The sequence below is a fragment of the Dermacentor albipictus genome, chromosome 1 (genome assembly GCF_038994185.2).
Source record: "Dermacentor albipictus isolate Rhodes 1998 colony chromosome 1, USDA_Dalb.pri_finalv2, whole genome shotgun sequence".
In the NCBI taxonomy this organism is placed as follows: domain Eukaryota; kingdom Metazoa; phylum Arthropoda; class Arachnida; order Ixodida; family Ixodidae; genus Dermacentor; species Dermacentor albipictus.
In genome coordinates, this window is record NC_091821.1 from 7,118,042 (window position 1) to 7,136,211 (window position 18,170).

Here is an 18,170-nt window from a genome sequence, read left to right on the forward strand (position 1 = left end):
CAAGAAAAAAAATTGTACAAGTAGTCTCCTACTAGTTTCAAAATTTGCATCGCATTTCGTCTAATCCACATAGACTCTTGGCGGCTAAGGCAAAATGAATGGACTTGAGCATTCCTGCACCAATAGCAAGGAGTCTAAACTGCTTCAAAGTTAATTCTTTCATAGCTGAGTGGCTACAAGCCACTTCACTCAAAAATTTGCCACTTAATTACATGTATTTACCTCGATCTTTCTGTCAGCTTCCAGCCTGCTTGGCATCATCACGAAGGCTGCCAACTCTCTAATGGACGTAGTCAGGACACGGTGGCGGCAGGACGCAGTGGCAGGAGCCGCCAAAGGCTTCGAACTCCCTAGTGAACATAGTGAGGACACGGTGGTCGTAGCATGCAGGGGCGGGAGCCACCAGAGTGTACCTGCAGCAAATTTGCACAAACGCTCTTAGTCCTACCATGTCACAGTTTACAAGAAAAATTCAGCTGTCTGTGTAACATGGATACCAATACAAATAAATGTAAACAGTTAGGTCCTACAACACAACTAGAACATCGACAAAGAAGAAATGGTACTTATGTTTATGAAAATCCAATCAATTAAAAAAAATGTGGATCCGATTTGTGCGTGGAAGCTCAATGGTAACCTGAGCTCATACCATCAAGTGATTTGCTAGTCAACTGCAAGCCTCTTAAAATGTCATTGTAAATTTTTTACATGCACTATGTTAAGCTGCATTAAAACAAGTTCAATATCTCTGAATATAAGTAAATCATGAAGCAATTCAATTATTGAATTCCAGTGGTCGTTAATGCAACAAAGTGCAAGCTCTGAATGAAGCTGGCCAAACTGGGTAGTGACAAATGACAATATGGTTCTCTTGTCAAAGATTGATGGTGAGGCAATTCGCACTCTCCGAACCGGAGGGGATGGGGCGACAACAAACCCACCCCGCGTGCGTTTATTGAGGGTTCGACTGCTGGCCGGTGATAAGGTCCACGCCTGATCGACCGTGAACCAGAGGCATGAGACGGGAGGCGACGTAAAACACACACACAGTGGCGTAGCTAGGTCGTCTGGCACCCAGGGCCCATAGGTCTTCTGTCACCCCCCTCCCCCCACCGTCTGTAGTCGATGAAGGCGAGGATATCAAGTTCCGGGTGTCTTCAGACGTATATGACACCCCCCCCTCCTCCCACTGGCCCCTTGCATCCGGGGCCCACGGCCCCCCGGCCCCCCCTGTTGCTACGCCACTGCACACACATTCAATTTAATAAAATAAAATCATGCGCGAGACATAATGAAAGGAAAAGAACATACAACTTCCAGTAGTGGGTCCTAGCTCGCGGAAGCCGTGCGGGTAACACAACACACGCCCTGACGCCACTCGCGCGACACTAAGCCCACCAAGTGGGGACCGTTAACACTCGCGAAATACAAATAAAATACGCGACACAAATGAAAAATACACGCGACAATAAATACGGCAAGCACTACACTAACAGAACATATAAGAATCAACACGCGATGGATAAACAAATGAAAGATTAAACGCGATTAGAAAAGAGTCCGGCGGTTAGTTCTGAGAGCGGCCCGGAACACGAGGCTTATCTGGGACGTGCTTGCCGAGATCCCGATCTGAAGAGCGTCGGGCTGCTGGTACCTCGCTGCCGAAGATCCCGACGGACTCGCACCGTCTGTCGGTTGAACGGCGAAGACTTCGGCCTGGAGGTTTCAGCCTGCCGACCACATCTTCAGCGGTCTCCCGGTACACGACCCCGCTCCTTCGTCCTCCAAGCTGCTCTGCCGGCTAGCCGAGCCGCCTCGTCCCTCTGCCGCGCTCCGGCGACCCACGTGATCAACCCGTCGGGCGGGTTCGGGGACAATGGGGAGCGCTCTCCCTCATCGCCGTGCAAGCAGCGTTGCGGCTGCGGTGGCAATGTCGGCCCACTCGAGAGGGGCGCGGGCATGCACTCTCTGACACCTCTATATCTTGTTTTTCTGGCTTTCGCTGTAGCATTAAAATACTAAAGAAATTTCACATTCCTGACATTTAACCCTGCAAATTTTTATTCCATAATGCATAATACTTCAGAAAGAGCACTAATGCTGTGTTTTAATCGTAAACAGTGATAGAACAAGCAGTTTTACTGGAGCCAATGTTTGGCAAGAAAACTTATCTCCTTCTCTTTGTCGAAACATTGGCTCCAGCGATGCTTCTTGTTCTACGGCTCTTATCATTTCAAGTCTCTGTCTTCCTGTGAACCTCTGTACTTTCAATGTTGTATCAATTAAATTGTAATAACGGAGAATTAGTAAATGTAGCTGATGAAGAATTTGTGCTTGTTGGTAGATTTTGACAGAGTAACTGCACAACATAGAGATACGCACAAAGGAGGCTTATGTGTGTCGTCTCCTACAGCCATGTTTCTCTGTTTTGGACGATTATTCTATCTAGATGTAAAAGTATTACCCTTTGCACAATAATGCTGAAATGAAAAAGGCCAGGAAAGTGGACACAGAAAAAAACAAATAGCATCGTATGCTAATGAGATATGCAAAAGTGCCTGCTACGATCTGTCTCACCCATAACGTGCTGGATAAGATGGCGTCTTCTTCTGGATGTTGCCATTTCATGAATACCTAAAATAAAGTACATTTCAAAATTACAAAGATACACAGAACAACAGCAGTAGCAGAGGAGATAATGCATCGTTTAGTAAAAGAAAGTAAACTAATCTCCGATACACTGCAGACGAAATTTCCTTTATTAAATTAGTAGAAAAATACACCACACCTCATTTCATTCAATGATGTGAGCGTTTCTTGGTACAAGAAAAAAAATGTATTTCTGCACGAAAACAGTAAAATAATGACAGCATTCTACTTTTACAAAATACGCTACAGTGACAAAGCCAACTACGTCTGTATATACTTAAAATTGTTATATGCACCTTACGATAGCCAAGACAGGATAAACTTGGGTTCATTTGCAGCTCACCGGGCGATGCAACTTTGCAATCAACTCATTTCTGCTTGCCAAATATCTGCACTAACATAAGACTACAAATAAAAACCCTCTTTTTCATAAAACACCGGACTCAAAATAGAAAATCCAGTAGGAATAGCACATATTCTCTACCCAACACAGCCAGGTTTTGTGCGCCTAGTAGGATTTACTACATAAAGGTTGCAGCAAATTCATGCTTTTAAATATTTACAACCGTGAAAATAAGGATGACATAAAAAATAATAGCATTATACATCGGCTTATACTGTAAGCCAATGTGTTTCCGACTTGATGCCAAATGCACATTTAATTTGTTCTGTTTCAGCGCTTTTAAAGGGTTGAGTCTGTTCGCTCGCGCATGCAGCCGCCTTACTGCTACGAAAATATCTGTGCTGCCACATCGCCTGACACTGCCATACAGCGTGGTAGCGTTTTTATTATTCGCGGTAATATACCTAAAGCGCTAGTAAATCCTCAGAATAGACTACTGTTTTTTCAACAACCTGTCTTCGCCAGCGAAAGTCACACTGGTCACACTACACTTCAAATTTCCCAGTACTTGGTATTCTACGGATTTTTCGATGCGACAGGCCACTCGTCATTGGAGTCGTTAAGAACGGTGTTTATCTATGGCAGTACAGCTTTGCTATAATTTCAGATGCTCTCCTGAGGCTTCCGTCTGCCAGTAGTATTTTCGCATACATACGCCCACGCATGCCTAAGAAACGTCTGTGAACTGCCAAGAGAAACGTGGTGCAAAATGTAGCCGTGCCGGAAGGGCCGATTACGCGCCATTTGTAAACTTGGAACAAAAACTGATATGCTGACCTGAGAGGTTAAGAGAAATATGGCACAGGTCACTCTCCGCTGGTAGTCTTTCGTATGCATGTGGTCGTCTCTGCGTTGCGATCTCCCATATCACAAGGAAAATGCAGTGCAAAACGCAACACTTCCGGCGAGCTGCACTTGCTCGATGTCGGCAAAGACGAAATCGGCGACACGCCGCTGCTGGCGGCAGTCGTCCTCGTCGCAATCACACAGCATGGACAGAAGTTCCCACCGTAACTTGCCGCAACGCCTGGTTGCAGTCGCCCCTAACGCAGCGCTTTCAGAACCACTCCATAGAATAAAGAACCACCACTCGACGACAACGTACTCGCGCGAGATGCAACACAACTGAAAAATGGCGTCATACTATTGACGGCTTCGGCTATGGATCGTTTGAATCCGCCCAACTAGTTTTGGCTTTCTTTCCTTGCGTTGAAACAAAAACTGTTTTGCTCACTGATAATTTACGTCACGTAAGTAATGCTCACGAATGAAACAGCCGTGAATTTAACACGCGTCTTGAAATACCCGCTACGTTCACTTCGCAGAAGCAAAATTTGCTCGTCCGAGTGCGGTTACGTTTGAAATATCTATCGTTGGGCTGTCGGAGCGTGCTCGAAGTGGGAAGATACGGCGTAATTGTTCTTAATTTGCTTAGCTATAACGGTGCGGCTGCCCTTGATCTCTGTCGAGTGCAGTTTGCTCTGATGTAAGGTATAACCGGACAGGCCGCCATTGGAATATGAACCTGGCAACGTTTAACGTTAGAACGTTATCTAGTGAGGCGAGTCTAGCAGTGCGATTGGAGGAATTAGAGGGCAGTAAATGGGATATAATAGGGTTCAGTGAAGTTAGGAGGCCAAAAGAAGCACATAGAGTGCTAAATAGCGGGCACGTCCTGTGCTACCGGGGCTTAGCGGAGAGAAGAGAACTAGGAGTCGGATTCCTGGTTAATAAGAATGTAGCTAGTAACATACAGGAATTCTATAGCATTAACGAGAGGGTGGCAGGTCTTGTTGTGAAACTTAATAAGAGGTACAAAATGAAGATTGTACAGGTCTACGCCCCTACATCCAATCATGATGACCAGGAAGTCGAAAGCTTCTATGAAGACGTGGAATCGGCGATGTGTAGAGTGAAAACTACATACACTATACTAATGGGCGACTTTAATGCCAAGGTAGGCAAGAAGCAGGCTGGAGCTAAGGCAGTGGGGGAATATGGCATAGGCACTAGGAATAGCAGGGGAGAGTTATTAGTAGAGTTTGCGGAACAGAATAATATGAGGATAATGAATACCTTCTTCCGCAAGCGGGATCGCCGAAAGTGGACGTGGAGGAGCCCGAACGGCGAGACTAGAAATGAAATAGGCTTCATACTCTGCGCTAACCCTGGCATCATACAAGATGTGGACGTGCTCGGCAAGATGCGCTGCAGTGACCACAGGATGGTAAGAACTCGAATTAGCCTAGACCTCAGGAGGGAACGGAAGGAACTGGTACATAAGAAGCCGACTAATGAGTTAGCGGTAAGAGGGAAAATAGAGGAATTCCAGATCAAGCTACAGAACAGGTATTCAGCTTTAACTCAGGAAGAGAACCGTAGGGTTGAAGCAATGAACGACAATCTTGTGGGCATCATTAAGTAGTGTGCAATGGAAGTCGGTGGTAACTCCGTTTGGCAGGATACCAGCAAACTATCGCAGGAGACGAAAGATCTGATCAAGAAACGCCAATGTATGAAAGCATCTAACCCTACAGCTAGAATAGAACTGGCAGAACTTTCGAAGTTAATCAACAAGCGTAAGACAGCTGACATAAGGAAGTATAATATGGATAGAATTTAACATGCTCTCAGTAACGGAGGAAGCCTAAAAACAGTGAAGAAGAAACTAGGAATTGGCAAGAATCAGATGTATGCGTTAAGAGACAAAGCCGGCAATATCATTACTAATATGGATGAGATACTTCAAGTGGCTGAGGAGTTCTATAGAGATTTATACAGTACCAGTGGCACCCACGACGATAATGGAAGAGAAAATACGCTAGAGGAATTCGAAATCCCGAAGGTAACGCCGGAAGAAGTAAAGAAAGCCTTGCGAGATATGCAAACGGGGAAGGCAGCTGGGGAGGATCAGGTAACAGCAGATTTGCTGAAGGATGGTGGGCAGATTGTTCTAGAGAAACTGGCCACCCTGTATACGCAATGCCTCATGACCTCGAGCGTACCGGAATCTTGGAAGAACGCTAACATAATCCTAATCCATAAGAAAGGGGACGCCAAAGACTTGAAAAATTATAGACCGATCACCTTACTGTCCTTTGCCTACAAAGTATTTACTAAGGTAATTGCAAATAGAATCAGAAACACCTTAGACTTCTGTCAACCAAAGGACCAGGCAGGATTCCGTAAAGGCTACTCAACAATAGACCATATTCACACTATCATTCAAGTGATAGAGAAATGTGCAGAATATAACCAACCCTTATATATAGCTTTCATTGATTACGTGAAAGTGTTTGATTCAGTCGAACCCTCTGCAGTCATGGAGGCATTGCGGAATCAGGGTGTAGGTGAGCCATATAAAAAAATACTGGAAGATATCTATAGCGGCTCCACAGCCACCGTAGTCCTCCATAAAGCAAGCAACAAAATCCCAATAAAGAAAGGCGTCAGGCAGGGAGATACGATATCCCCAATGCTATTCACAGCGTGTTTACAGGAGGTATTCAGAGACCTGGATTGGGAAGAATGGGGGATAAAAGTTAATGGAGAATACCTTAGTAACTTGCGATGCGCTGATGACATTGCCTTGCTTAGTAACTCAGGGGACCAATTGCAATGCATGCTCACTGACCTGGAGAGGCAAAGCAGAAGAGTGGGTCTAAAAATTAATCTGCAGAAAACTAAAGTAATGCTTAACAGTCTCGGCAGAGAACAGCAATTTACAATAGGCAGCGAGGCACTGGAAGTCGTAAGGGAATACATCTACTTAGGGCAGGTAGTGACGGCGGATCCGGATCATGAGACGGAAATAATCAGAAGAATAAGAATGGGCTGGGGTGCGTTTGGCAAGCATTCCCAAATCATGAACAGCAGGTTGCCATTATCCCTCAAGAGAAAAGTATTTAATAGCTGTGTCTTACCAGTACTCACCTACGGGGCAGAAACCTGTAGGCTTACGAAAAGGGTTCTACTCAAATTGAGGACGACACAACGAGTTATGGAAAGAAGGATGATAGGTGTAACGTTAAGGGATAAGAAAAGAGCAGATTGGGTGAGGGAACAAACGCGAGTTAATGAGATCTTAGTTGAAATCAAGAAAAAGAAATGGACATGGGCAGGACTTGTAATGAGGAGGGAAGATAACCGGTGGTCATTAAGGGTTACGGACTGGATCCCAAGGGAAGGGAAGCGTAGCAGGGGGCGGCAGAAAGTTAGGTGGGCGGATGAGATTAAGAAGTTTGCAGGGACGGCATGGCCACAATTAGTACATGACCGGGGTTGTTGGAGAAGCATGGGAGAGGCCTTTGCCCTGCAGTGGGCGCAACCAGGCTGATGATGATGATGATGATAATGATGATGATGACGAAGGTATAACTACAAAGCCGCCGACGTTACTGAATAATCTAGTGCACCTGAAGCTGCCAGAACTCCGGTATTTTCTCCACAATTTCTTGCGACTGCGTTCCGCTGTCACCAAATGCGAGCGTAGTGTTTGACGGAGATTTAGAAACACATTTTCCCGAAATATCGTTCACCACTGTATCACGATGTGGAGAAGCAGCGTTGTTGGTCCTCAGTAAAATTTTCTTTTTATTGCGAATTTTGCGATAGCAGTTATATGGGCACAACCATCGAAATATATCTGTCGGTTTTACCGCGAGCTTACGTATAAAGTCAAGTGCGATAAGATCCCATCCCGCGCCGTTGACTGTGCGCGTTAAAGGAAGTGTTCGAGGCTGAGCCGGGCTGGATGGGCACCCCAAGTCAAGTATCTAAGGAGGTCACGTGATAAAACGCGCGCAAGCCGGGAGAGGGAGGCGCTAGTTTGGCGCGCTTCTCGTCCTCTAGCCGTTGCTCTAGCCCGGTCTTGCGCCACCCTCGCTCTGTTTTGGAGATAATTTCCGATGGATGCAAAGCTGGGAGTGGGGGGGGGGGGAGGTAAGGGTTTGCTCAGAAAGCAGAAATTTTCGGAGACGCTTTGAAGGAAGAGGCAGCCGAAGCGTTCGGTCCGCTCTGCTCGCGCCCTTCATCCCGCCAACGCTGTGACAGCGAGTGTTCGCCGTCATTGAGTGAGATCTGTTGATGTTTGCACGTGCGCGCGTGACCCAGTGCTTGCTAAATTCAGGAGTAAGCGAATGTTTACTGCAGTTTATTCAGCCGATGAAACTACGAACCTTGGTTCGTGCAATAGTTCGTGCAGTGGTTCATGCAGCATTGGGGTGAAACTGCTGTGTTATTGTTTTTATATTTCTAGGGGGTTCCAAAGCAGTGTTGCGTACACTAATATTTGTTTCTGGTCGCGGAACGCAACGCACTGCGGTAGCCCTGTGGCTTTGGTGTTGCGCTGCTGAGCTCGAGGTCGCGGGTCCAACCACAACCGCGGCAGTCACATTCCAATGGGGTCAGAATGCGAAAATGCGCGTATACCGTGGATTCCGTACACGTTAAATAACCCGAGCTGCTGAAAATAAATCTGCAGCTTTCAATTACCGTGCTCCTCATAACAAGATCTTGATTTTTGAACTTAAATCTTCAAAATTTAATTTTAAGTCGCGGAATTACAGTTACAATCGACACTGTTGAGGGCGCCTACTGAACTTATTATCTCGTTGCTGTGCTCTCTTTAGTAGCCAATACTTTTTTTTAGATTTACTTAGGGTCAGAATCCAGTGTGGCAAATCCAGGTCTTCCTTAGCATAGGAAACCAGCTATCACTTAAGCGTGCGAGGTATCAACAAACATGGTCAAGGAAAATCCATATATAGAGTTCAAAGTAATTGCAGAACATAACAAGGATGAAAGAATGATACACCGCATTACAACCAGGACAGGAACCCAAGGGCCTGCCTAAAACAGAAGAGTTTATCTGGTATTTCTTCTCCTGCACTAAAATCTTTCTCTCGCCAGACTCATCTCAAATATCAGAGGAATGGCGATTTTCCACGACGACTCTTCGCGTGCTATTGAGAGTCAAACGACCCATGCGCAAATGTTGACTCTTGTTTTCTGACTCTGCTCGCGTAAAAGTGGGTCTTCGGAAGAAAAAAGAGAGTCAAGTTGCCGTGACTCACTTTTTACTCTCTTTTTTCTTAGAGTGTAAGCAAAACCGGAGTCCATCCCAACCCGCAGAAAGCGTCGTTGGCAAATTTCCCGTAGGCCTTCGACAAGAATCAATCAATCAATCAATCAATCAAAAAGTGAGTTTTATTTAAACAAGTCAAGTAATGTGTATGAAAATAGTTGGACCAATAGCCTATGTGGCTTGTAGCTGGTCCAATACACAAACGTACACATGCGCGTCAACCAAATACATATCTGCTCAATGAGTAAGAACATTTTTACATGAACAAGTACTTTTTAAGGAAGAGCTATTACGTTTGGCTAGACAAGAAGAAGCGTTTACACACAAGATCAAAATTTCTGGTTACTTTTATTTCCACAGGCACATTGTTCCAAGTTACAGCGCCAACGAACTCTATTAGTCGTTTACCGTGTACACTGCTGCAATAAGGAAGGTTTAAGGTAAAGTTAGTCGCTTGCCTGGTGTTTGCACGTGGGAAGTTAAATATGGTGTTGGGTAAGGGAAAGTTGGTGTTCAGTATTTTGTGAACTAAACAAGTGATCTTATAATTTATTATCGCTGGGAAAGAAAGAATACGAAGGTCAGTAAACAGAATGTTAATTGGGTGATGAACAGAAGAAATTTTTATTATTCATTGGGTGCGTTTTTGCAACTGCACTATAGGTGTTAAGTAAGTTTTATATGTTAGGCCCCATATTTCACAACCATAGCTCATGTGGGTATGAAACAAAGAAAAGTATATGCAACGAAGCAAAGCACGAGAAAAATATTGTCTGGCACGGGCCAGTGTGTAAGAGCTGAAAGCGAGTTGTTTACAGACAATGCGAATTTGTTCTCTCTAATGCAAGTGACTGTCTAAGTAACACCTAAATATTTAAATGAATCAACGCAATCCAGAGTTCGGTTCGCTAGAGTCAAAGTGAACTCACTGTAGTCTAGTATTTACCTGTTAGAGTGAACTATGATACACTTAGTTTTATCAGTATTTAGGGCTAGTCTATTTTCTGAAAGCCATTCAGCTACTTTTAGCAGCTCACCAGATATAGTGTCTTGTAATGACGAAAGGGAGTACCCTCAGTAAACTAAGGCGGTATCGTCAACGTACATCCATCAAAACTTTTGACAGGTTAAGTGCGTCCGGTAAATCATTCATATATCATGAAAATAGAATTGGGCCTAAAATCAAGCCTTGCGGTACACCGCATACGATATCTGTGAGAGCAGAATGGTGTTTGTTAATCACCACTTGTTGCCTTCATGCCTTAAAGTAGCTGTTGATGAAGTAAAACGCGTTTCCAACAATACCATAAGATTCCAGATTTACTAACAGTATGAAGTGACAGATCGTATCGAACGCCTTTCTTATATCAAGAAAGATTGACACAGCAATGTTATTTTTGTTAAGAGCAGAGTTAAGCGATTGCGAAAGTGTTAAGACTGCGGTTGATGTAGATCTACCTGCAACAAAGCCATGCTCCTGCGGGCAGATAACGTTATTGCTTACAAGAAATGCATTTAACGACTGCACAATGAGCTTTTCGAATAGTGTGTTAACTACACTAACAATTGAAATAGGTCTATAACTACTCGGATGGTTCGGAGCACCAGTTTGGTATACAGGGAAAATCTTTGACACTTTTAGTGTATTTGGGTAAACATTTCTACTCATCGCATGGTTAAACACGTAACAAAGGGGCACACATAAGACATCAATATTGTTTTTCAAGATCGTAACTTGAATGCCGTCAAGTCCGGATGCCTTATTAACCGATAATTTGCCTACGATACTTTTTATTTCCTCAAGAGTGATTTCACGAAACGAAAAATCACTGTCGACGCTTCTCTGAATCCTGGTTGTGGGAATTGAAAATACGGACTGCTTAGATATATTGTCCCCAATTTTTGAGAAATAATCATTGAAGTCATTAGAAATCTGAGGGGACGGATTTGCGAGAGTAACACACTGTTTATCCTGTAATCCTACTACATCTCTTACTATTTTCCATATTTGCCTTCCATTGGCATTTAGTCGTTTAATCAAGTTCGTATAATAGACCTTCTTTGATTTGCGAATTAGCGTAACTGATTTGTTTCCAAAGAATTTAAACTGGCTTTTGTAGTAGTTGTTAGTTTCGTTATGTTTTAATTTATTATGATCGTAGTCTTTCCTTTTCAGTAGAGCAAGTATGGACTCATTCATCCACGGACATATGGCGCAATCATAGCTGTGTCGTGAAGCGTACCGCGATTCTTCTATCGCATGTGTAATGCAGTCAATAACGTTTTGACATTCCTTGTGAACGTTGTCATTGTAGAGGTTATCAAAATCTGTAGTGAGTAAGATGCTGCGTACACGTGGATAGTTAAGCCTTGTCGAATATTTGTGGTGCATTTGGCGAAAAGAATGCAAGCAATCCCGAGGCAGAAACAAAAATGTTGGACAACGATCAGCAATTGTGGCGTCATAAACACCTGCCCGCACATCGATATCAATATTGCACGAAATATGATCGATGAGAGTTGAAGACATGTTCCAAACACGAGTGGGGGATGAAATCACAATTTTAAGATTAAAGGACTGTAGAAAAAATATGTACTCATAGGAGACATCTCTAGACAAGTCGATGATCATGTCATCACAAATAATAATTGAATTGCGGACATGTATTAGAGGGTCAATAACAGTTTCCATCACAGAGATGACATTAGTAATACACGAGCTAGGAGAACGGTAAACTACGCCTATAACAACACCACATTCAAGTTTCACAAAAAGGGTTTCGGCACTTTGGTCGCTGTACGAACTGTTAACTAGGCATTGAAACCCGAGCCTGTGGCTTATACAAAGTGCGACGCCGCCGCCACGTGCGGTACTTTCTCTAGGTTGCGATAGCATCGTGTATCCAGGTATTTTTATTTTTTCATCCCTTCTTAGCCATGTTTCTGTTATTGGGATGATGTCGTAAGAAAACGAGTGTTGTGATATACTACGGATGTTGCAGTGGAGTCAGGACAAGAAATCATGACATTTCCATGTGTCCTCAATATCTGCTAAAGTCTTCATTTTTCTGTCTTTTTTTGTAACGTTTACTGCACCTGAGCAAGGTCTTCTGCGCATGTCACATGCACTACGCGGGAAGTTCCTGTTTTGCGCATGAGGAACTTCCCATCAGACACCCAAATGAATTTCCAGTTATGTTCCCTCTTTGCACTGAGCGCTTTGCCCAACAATACCTTGTTCGCTGGACACAAGTGTTCATAAATAAAAAAATGGAGAGATATCCATAAAGCCAAGAAAAGGCGTGCTTATTTTGTGTTTTTTAGCTGCTTTAAGGACTCTGTCCCTGACCTTACGGGACACAAACCGAACCACGACATTTTGTTTCGCCTTGTCTCTTGTGGGAACCCGATGAATTACCTCTATGTCTGAATCCTGGATTTCAGATTCGACACGGACATCAGTAGCTTTCATGATTGCGGCAAGGTTTTCATGTGGAGCCACAGGAATGTCTTTCACCTCGAAATAGTTTTTTCGACTATGCTGCTGCAGGTCGACCAGTTCTTTCTTAATTTCTTTCAAGTCTTTTGAAAGGCGGGTGTTCTCATTCGTAATTTCCTTATTCCTGGCTTTGACTTCAACAAGTTGCTTCCTTATTTCTATGATTTCTGTATTGAATGTTTCAAAATTTTCATTAATTACCCTAATTGATCTCCGTTTCTATGACTTTTTTTTAAATTCAGCGTGCTGCTTATTGAGCCGATCTGACAAATATGCAAGCGCCTTAGTTACTTCCATCACAGTCGAAGGTGGCTTATGAGATATTCTATTGGCAATAGATGGAGCAGTTCAAAAGCCTAAGTGTTGTATTTATTACGAAGTAGGTTGTTATTGACGTACCTGCGTAGAACAAGCAAGCGGTTACTTGTCGATCGACCATGTGTCTGCCTGGATTGCTGCGCTATGACGTCTTCTTCCGCCGGGGCAGCATTTACGTAGCCGCAGAGTGACGTCAACGCTCGTTGGAGCGCCGACGTAGTTTGCAGCCTGGCCGCTGTGAGATGACTTGCACTGGACCTGGTGCTGCGCTGCTAGCAAGCTTCACAGCGACGTGGTGGCGAGTCATCATCCCGGGGCTGTCTGGCGATTTCAACTGCGTAGAACAAGCAAGTGGTTACTTGTCGATCGACCCTGTGGCTGCCTGGATTGCTCCGCTATGACGCCTTCTTCCGCCGGGGCAGCGTTTATGTAGCCGCAGAGTGACGTCAACGCTGGTTGGAGCGCAGACGTAGTTTGCAGCCTGGCCGCTGTAAGATGACTTGCACTCGACCTGGTGCTGCGCTGCTAGCAAGCTTCACAGCGACGTGGTGGCGAGTCATCTTCCCGGGGCTGTCTGGCGATTTCAACTGCGTAGAACAAGCAAGTGGTTACTTGTCGATCGACCGTGTGGCTGCCTGGATTGCTCCTCTATGACGCCTTCTTCCGCCGGGGCAGCGTTTATGTAGCCGCAGAGTGACGTCAACGCTGGTTGGAGCACAGACGTAGTTTGCAGCCTGGCCGCTGTAAGATGACTTGCACTCGACCTGGTGCTGCGCTGCTAGCAAGCTTCACAGCGACGTGGTGGCGAGTCATCATCCCGGGGCTGTCTGGCGATTTCAACTGCGTAGAACAAGCAAGTGGTTACTTGTCGATCGACCCTGTGGCTGCCTGGATTGCTCCGCTATGACGTCTTCTTCCGCCGGGGCAGCGTTTATGTAGCCGCAGAGTGACGTCAACGCTGGTTGGAGGGCAGACGTAGTTTGCAGCCTGGCCGCTGTAAGATGACTTGCACTCGACCTGGTGCTGCGCTGCTAGCAAGCTTCACAGCGACGTGGTGGCGAGTCATCATGCCGGGGCTGTCTGGCGATTTCAACTGCGTAGAACAAGCAAGTGGTTACTTGTCGATCGACCCTGTGGCTGCCTGGATTGCTCCGCTATGACGCCTTCTTCCGCCGGGGCAGCGTTTATGTAGCCGCAGAGTGACGTCAACGCTGGTTGGAGCGCAGACGTAGTTTGCAGCCTGGCCGCTGTAAGATGACTTGCACTCGACCTGGTGCTGCGCTGCTAGCAAGCTTGACAGCGACGTGGTGGCGAGTCATCATCCCGGGGCTGTCTGGCGATTTCAACTGCGTAGAACAAGCAAGTGGTTACTTGTCGATCGACCCTGTGGCTGCCTTGATTGCTCCGCTATGACGCCTTCTTCCGCCGGGGCAGCGTTTATGTAGCCACAGAGTGACGTCAACGCTGGTCGGAGCGCAGACGTAGTTTGCAGCCTGGCCGCTGTAAGATGACTTGCACTCGACCTGGTGCTGCGCTGCTAGCAAACTTCACAGCGACGTGGTGGCGAGTCATCATCCCGGGGCTGTCTGGCGATTTCAACTGCGTAGAAGAAGCAAGCGGTTACTTGTCGATCGACCCTGTGGCTGCCTGGATTGCTCCGCTATGACGCCTTCTTCCGCCGGGGCAGCGTTTATGTAGCCGCAGAGTGACGTCAACGCTGGTTGGAGCGCAGACGTAGCTTGCAGCCCGGCCGCTGTAAGATGACTTGCACTCGACCTGGTGCTGCGCTGCTAGCAAGCTTCACAGCGACGTGGTGGCGAGTCATCATCCCGGGGCTGTCTGGCGATTTCAACTGCGTAGAACAAGCAAGTGGTTACTTGTCGATCGACCCTGTGGCTGCCTGGATTGCTCCGCTATGACGTCTTCTTCCGGCGGGGCAGCGTTTATGTAGCCGCAGAGTGACGTCAACGCTGGTTGGAGCACAGACGTAGTTTGCAGCCTGGCCGCTGTAGGATGACTTGCACTCGACCTGGTGCTGCGCTGCTAGCAAGCTTCACAGCGACGTGGTGGCGAGTCATCATTCCGGGGCTGTCTGGCGATTTCAACTGCGTAGAACAAGCAAGTGGTTACTTGTCGATCGACCCTGTGGCTGCCTGGATTGCTCCGCTATGACGTCTTCTTCCGCCGGGGCAGCGTTTATGTAGCCGCAGAGTGACGTCAACGCTGGTTGGAGCGCAGACGTAGTTTGCAGCCTGGCCGCTGTAAGATGACTTGCACTCGACCTGGTGCTGCGCTGCTAGCAAGCTTCACAGCGACGTGGTGGCGAGTCATCATCCCGGGGCTGTCTGGCGATTTCAACTGCGTAGAACAAGCAAGTGGTTACTTGTCGATCGACCCTGTGGCTGCCTGGATTGCTCCGCTATGACGCCTTCTTCCGCCGGGGCAGCGTTTATGTAGCCGCAGAGTGACGTCAACGCTGGTTGGAGCGCAGACGTAGTTTGCAGCCTGGCCGCTGTAAGATGACTTGCACTCGACCTGGTGCTGCGCTGCTAGCAAGCTTCACAGCGACGTGGTGGCGAGTCATCATCCCGGGGCAGTCTGGCGATTTCAACTGCGTAGAACAAGCAAGTGGTTACTTGTCGATCGACCCTGTGGCTGCCTGGATTGCTCCGCTATGACGCCTTCTTCCGCCGGGGCAGCCTGTATGTAGCCGCAGAGTGACGTCAACGCTGGTTGGAGCGCAGACGTAGTTTGCAGCCTGGCCGCTGTAAGATGACTTGCACTCGACCTGGTGCTGCGCTGCTAGCAAGCTTCACAGCGACGTGGTGGCGAGTCATCATCCCGGGGCTGTCTGGCGATTTCAACTGCGTAGAAGAAGCAAGCGGTTACTTGTCGATCGACCCTGTGGCTGCCTGGATTGCTCCGCTATGACGCCTTCTTCCGCCGGGGCAGCGATTATGTAGCCGCAGAGTGACGTCAACGCTGGTTGGAGCGCAGACGTAGTTTGCAGCCTGGCCGCTGTAAGATGACTTGCACTCGACCTGGTGCTGCACTGCTAGCAAGCTTCACAGCGACGTGGTGGCGAATCATCATCCCGGGGCTGTCTGGCGATTTCAACTGCGTAGAACAAGCAAGCGGTTACTTGTCGATCGACCCTGTGGCTGCCTGGATTGCTCCTCTATGACGCCTTCTTCCGCCGGGGCAGCGTTTATGTAGCCGCAGAGTGACGTCAACGCTGGTTGGAGCGCCGACGTAGTTTGCAGCCTGGCCGCTGTAAGATGACTTGCACTCGACCTGGTGCTGCGCTGCTAGCAAGCTTCACAGCGACGTGGTGGCGAGTCATCATCTCGGGGCTGTCTGGCGATTTCAACTGCGTAGAACAAGCAAGTGGTTACTTGTAGATCGACCCTGTGGCTACCTGGATTGCTCCTCTATGACGCCTTCTTCCGCCGGGGCAGCGTTTATGTAGCCGCAGAGTGACGTCAACGCTGGTTGGAGCGCAGACGTAGTTTGCAGCCTGGCCGCTGTAAGATGACTTGCACTCGACCTGGTGCTGCGCTGCTAGCAAGCTTCACAGCGACGTGGTGGCGAGTCATCATCCCGGGGCTGTCTGGCGATTTCAACTGTGTAGAACAAGCAAGTGGTTACTTGTCGATCGACCCTGTGGCTGCCTGGATTGCTCCGCTGTGACGCCTTTTTCCGCCGGGGCAGCGTTTATGTAGCCGCAGAGTGACGTCAACGCTGGTTGGAGCGCAGACGTAGTTTGCAGCCTGGCCGCTGTAAGATGACTTGCACTCGACCTGGTGCTGCGCTGCTAGCAAGCTTCACAGCGACGTGGTGGCGAGTCATCATCCCGGGGCTGTCTGGCGATTTCAACTGCGTAGAACAAGCAAGTGGTTACTTGTCGATCGACCCTGTGGCTGCCTGGATTGTTCCGCTATGACGCCTTCTTCCGCCGGGGCAGCGTTTATGTAGCCGCAGAGTGACGTCAACGCTGGTTGGAGCGCAGACGTAGTTTGCAGCCTGGCCGCTGTAAGATGACTTGCACTCGATCTGGTGCTGCGCTGCTAGCAAGCTTCACAGCGACGTGGTGGCGAGTCATCATCCCGGGGCTGTCTGGCGATTTCAACTGCGTAGAACAAGCAAGTGGTTACTTGTCGATCGACCCTGTGGCTGCCTGGATTGCTCCTCTATGACGCCTTCTTCCGCCGGGGCAGCGTTTATGTAGCCGCAGAGTGACGTCAACGCTGGTTGGAGCGCAGACGTTGTTTGCAGCCTGGCCGCTGTAAGATGACTTGCACTCGACCTGGTGCTGCGCTGCTAGCAAGCTTCACAGCGACGTGGTGGCGAGTCATCATCCCGGGGCTGTCTGGCGATTTCAACTGCGTAGAACAAGCAAGTGGTTACTTGTCGATCGACCCTGTGGCTGCCTGGATTGTTCCGCTATGACGCCTTCTTCCGCCGGGGCAGCGTTTATGTAGCCGCAGAGTGACGTCAACGCTGGTTGGAGCGCCGACGTAGTTTGCAGCCTGGCCGCTGTAAGATGACTTGCACTCGACCTGGTGCTGCGCTGCTAGCAAGCTTCACAGCGACGTGGTGGCGAGTCATCATCCCGGGGCTGTCTGGCGATTTCAACTGCGTAGAACAAGCAAGTGGTTACTTGTCGATCGACCTTGTGGCTGCATTGATTGCTCCGCTATGACGCCTTCTTCCACCGGGGCAGCGTTTATGTAGCCGCAGAGTGACGTCAACGCTGGTTGGAGCGCAGACGTAGTTTGCAGCCTGGCCGCTGTAAGATGACTTGCCCTCGACCTGGTGCTGCGCTGCTAGCAAGCTTCACAGCGACGTGGTGGCGAGTCATCATGCCGGGGCTGTCTGGCGATTTCAACTGCGTAGAACAAGCAAGTGGTTACTTGTCGATCGACCCTGTGGCTGCCTGGATTGCTCCGCTATGACGCCTTCTTCCGCCGGGGCAGCGTTTATGTAGCCGCAGAGTGACGTCAACGCTGGTTGGAGCGCAGACGTAGTTTGCAGCCTGGCCGCTGTAAGATGACTTGCACTCGACCTGGTGCTGCGCTGCTAGCAAGCTTGACAGCGACGTGGTGGCGAGTCATCATCCCGGGGCTGTCTGGCGATTTCAACTGCGTAGAACAAGCAAGTGGTTACTTGTCGATCGACCCTGTGGCTGCCTTGATTGCTCCGCTATGACGCCTTCT

The 18,170-nt window shown here is 47.8% G+C and overlaps 1 long non-coding RNA gene across 1 annotated transcript; it reads right to left on the bottom strand.

Annotated features, from left to right (window-relative positions):
* Window positions 1-279: 279 nt before the first annotated feature.
* On the bottom strand, window positions 280-3,950 carry LOC139054636 (uncharacterized). Its single transcript, XR_011511380.1, has 3 exons — window positions 3,830-3,950; window positions 2,578-2,634; window positions 280-413 (listed from the first exon to the last, which is right to left on the bottom strand). It is a non-coding gene; the product is annotated as an uncharacterized lncRNA (long non-coding RNA).
* Window positions 3,951-18,170: the final 14,220 nt, after the last annotated feature.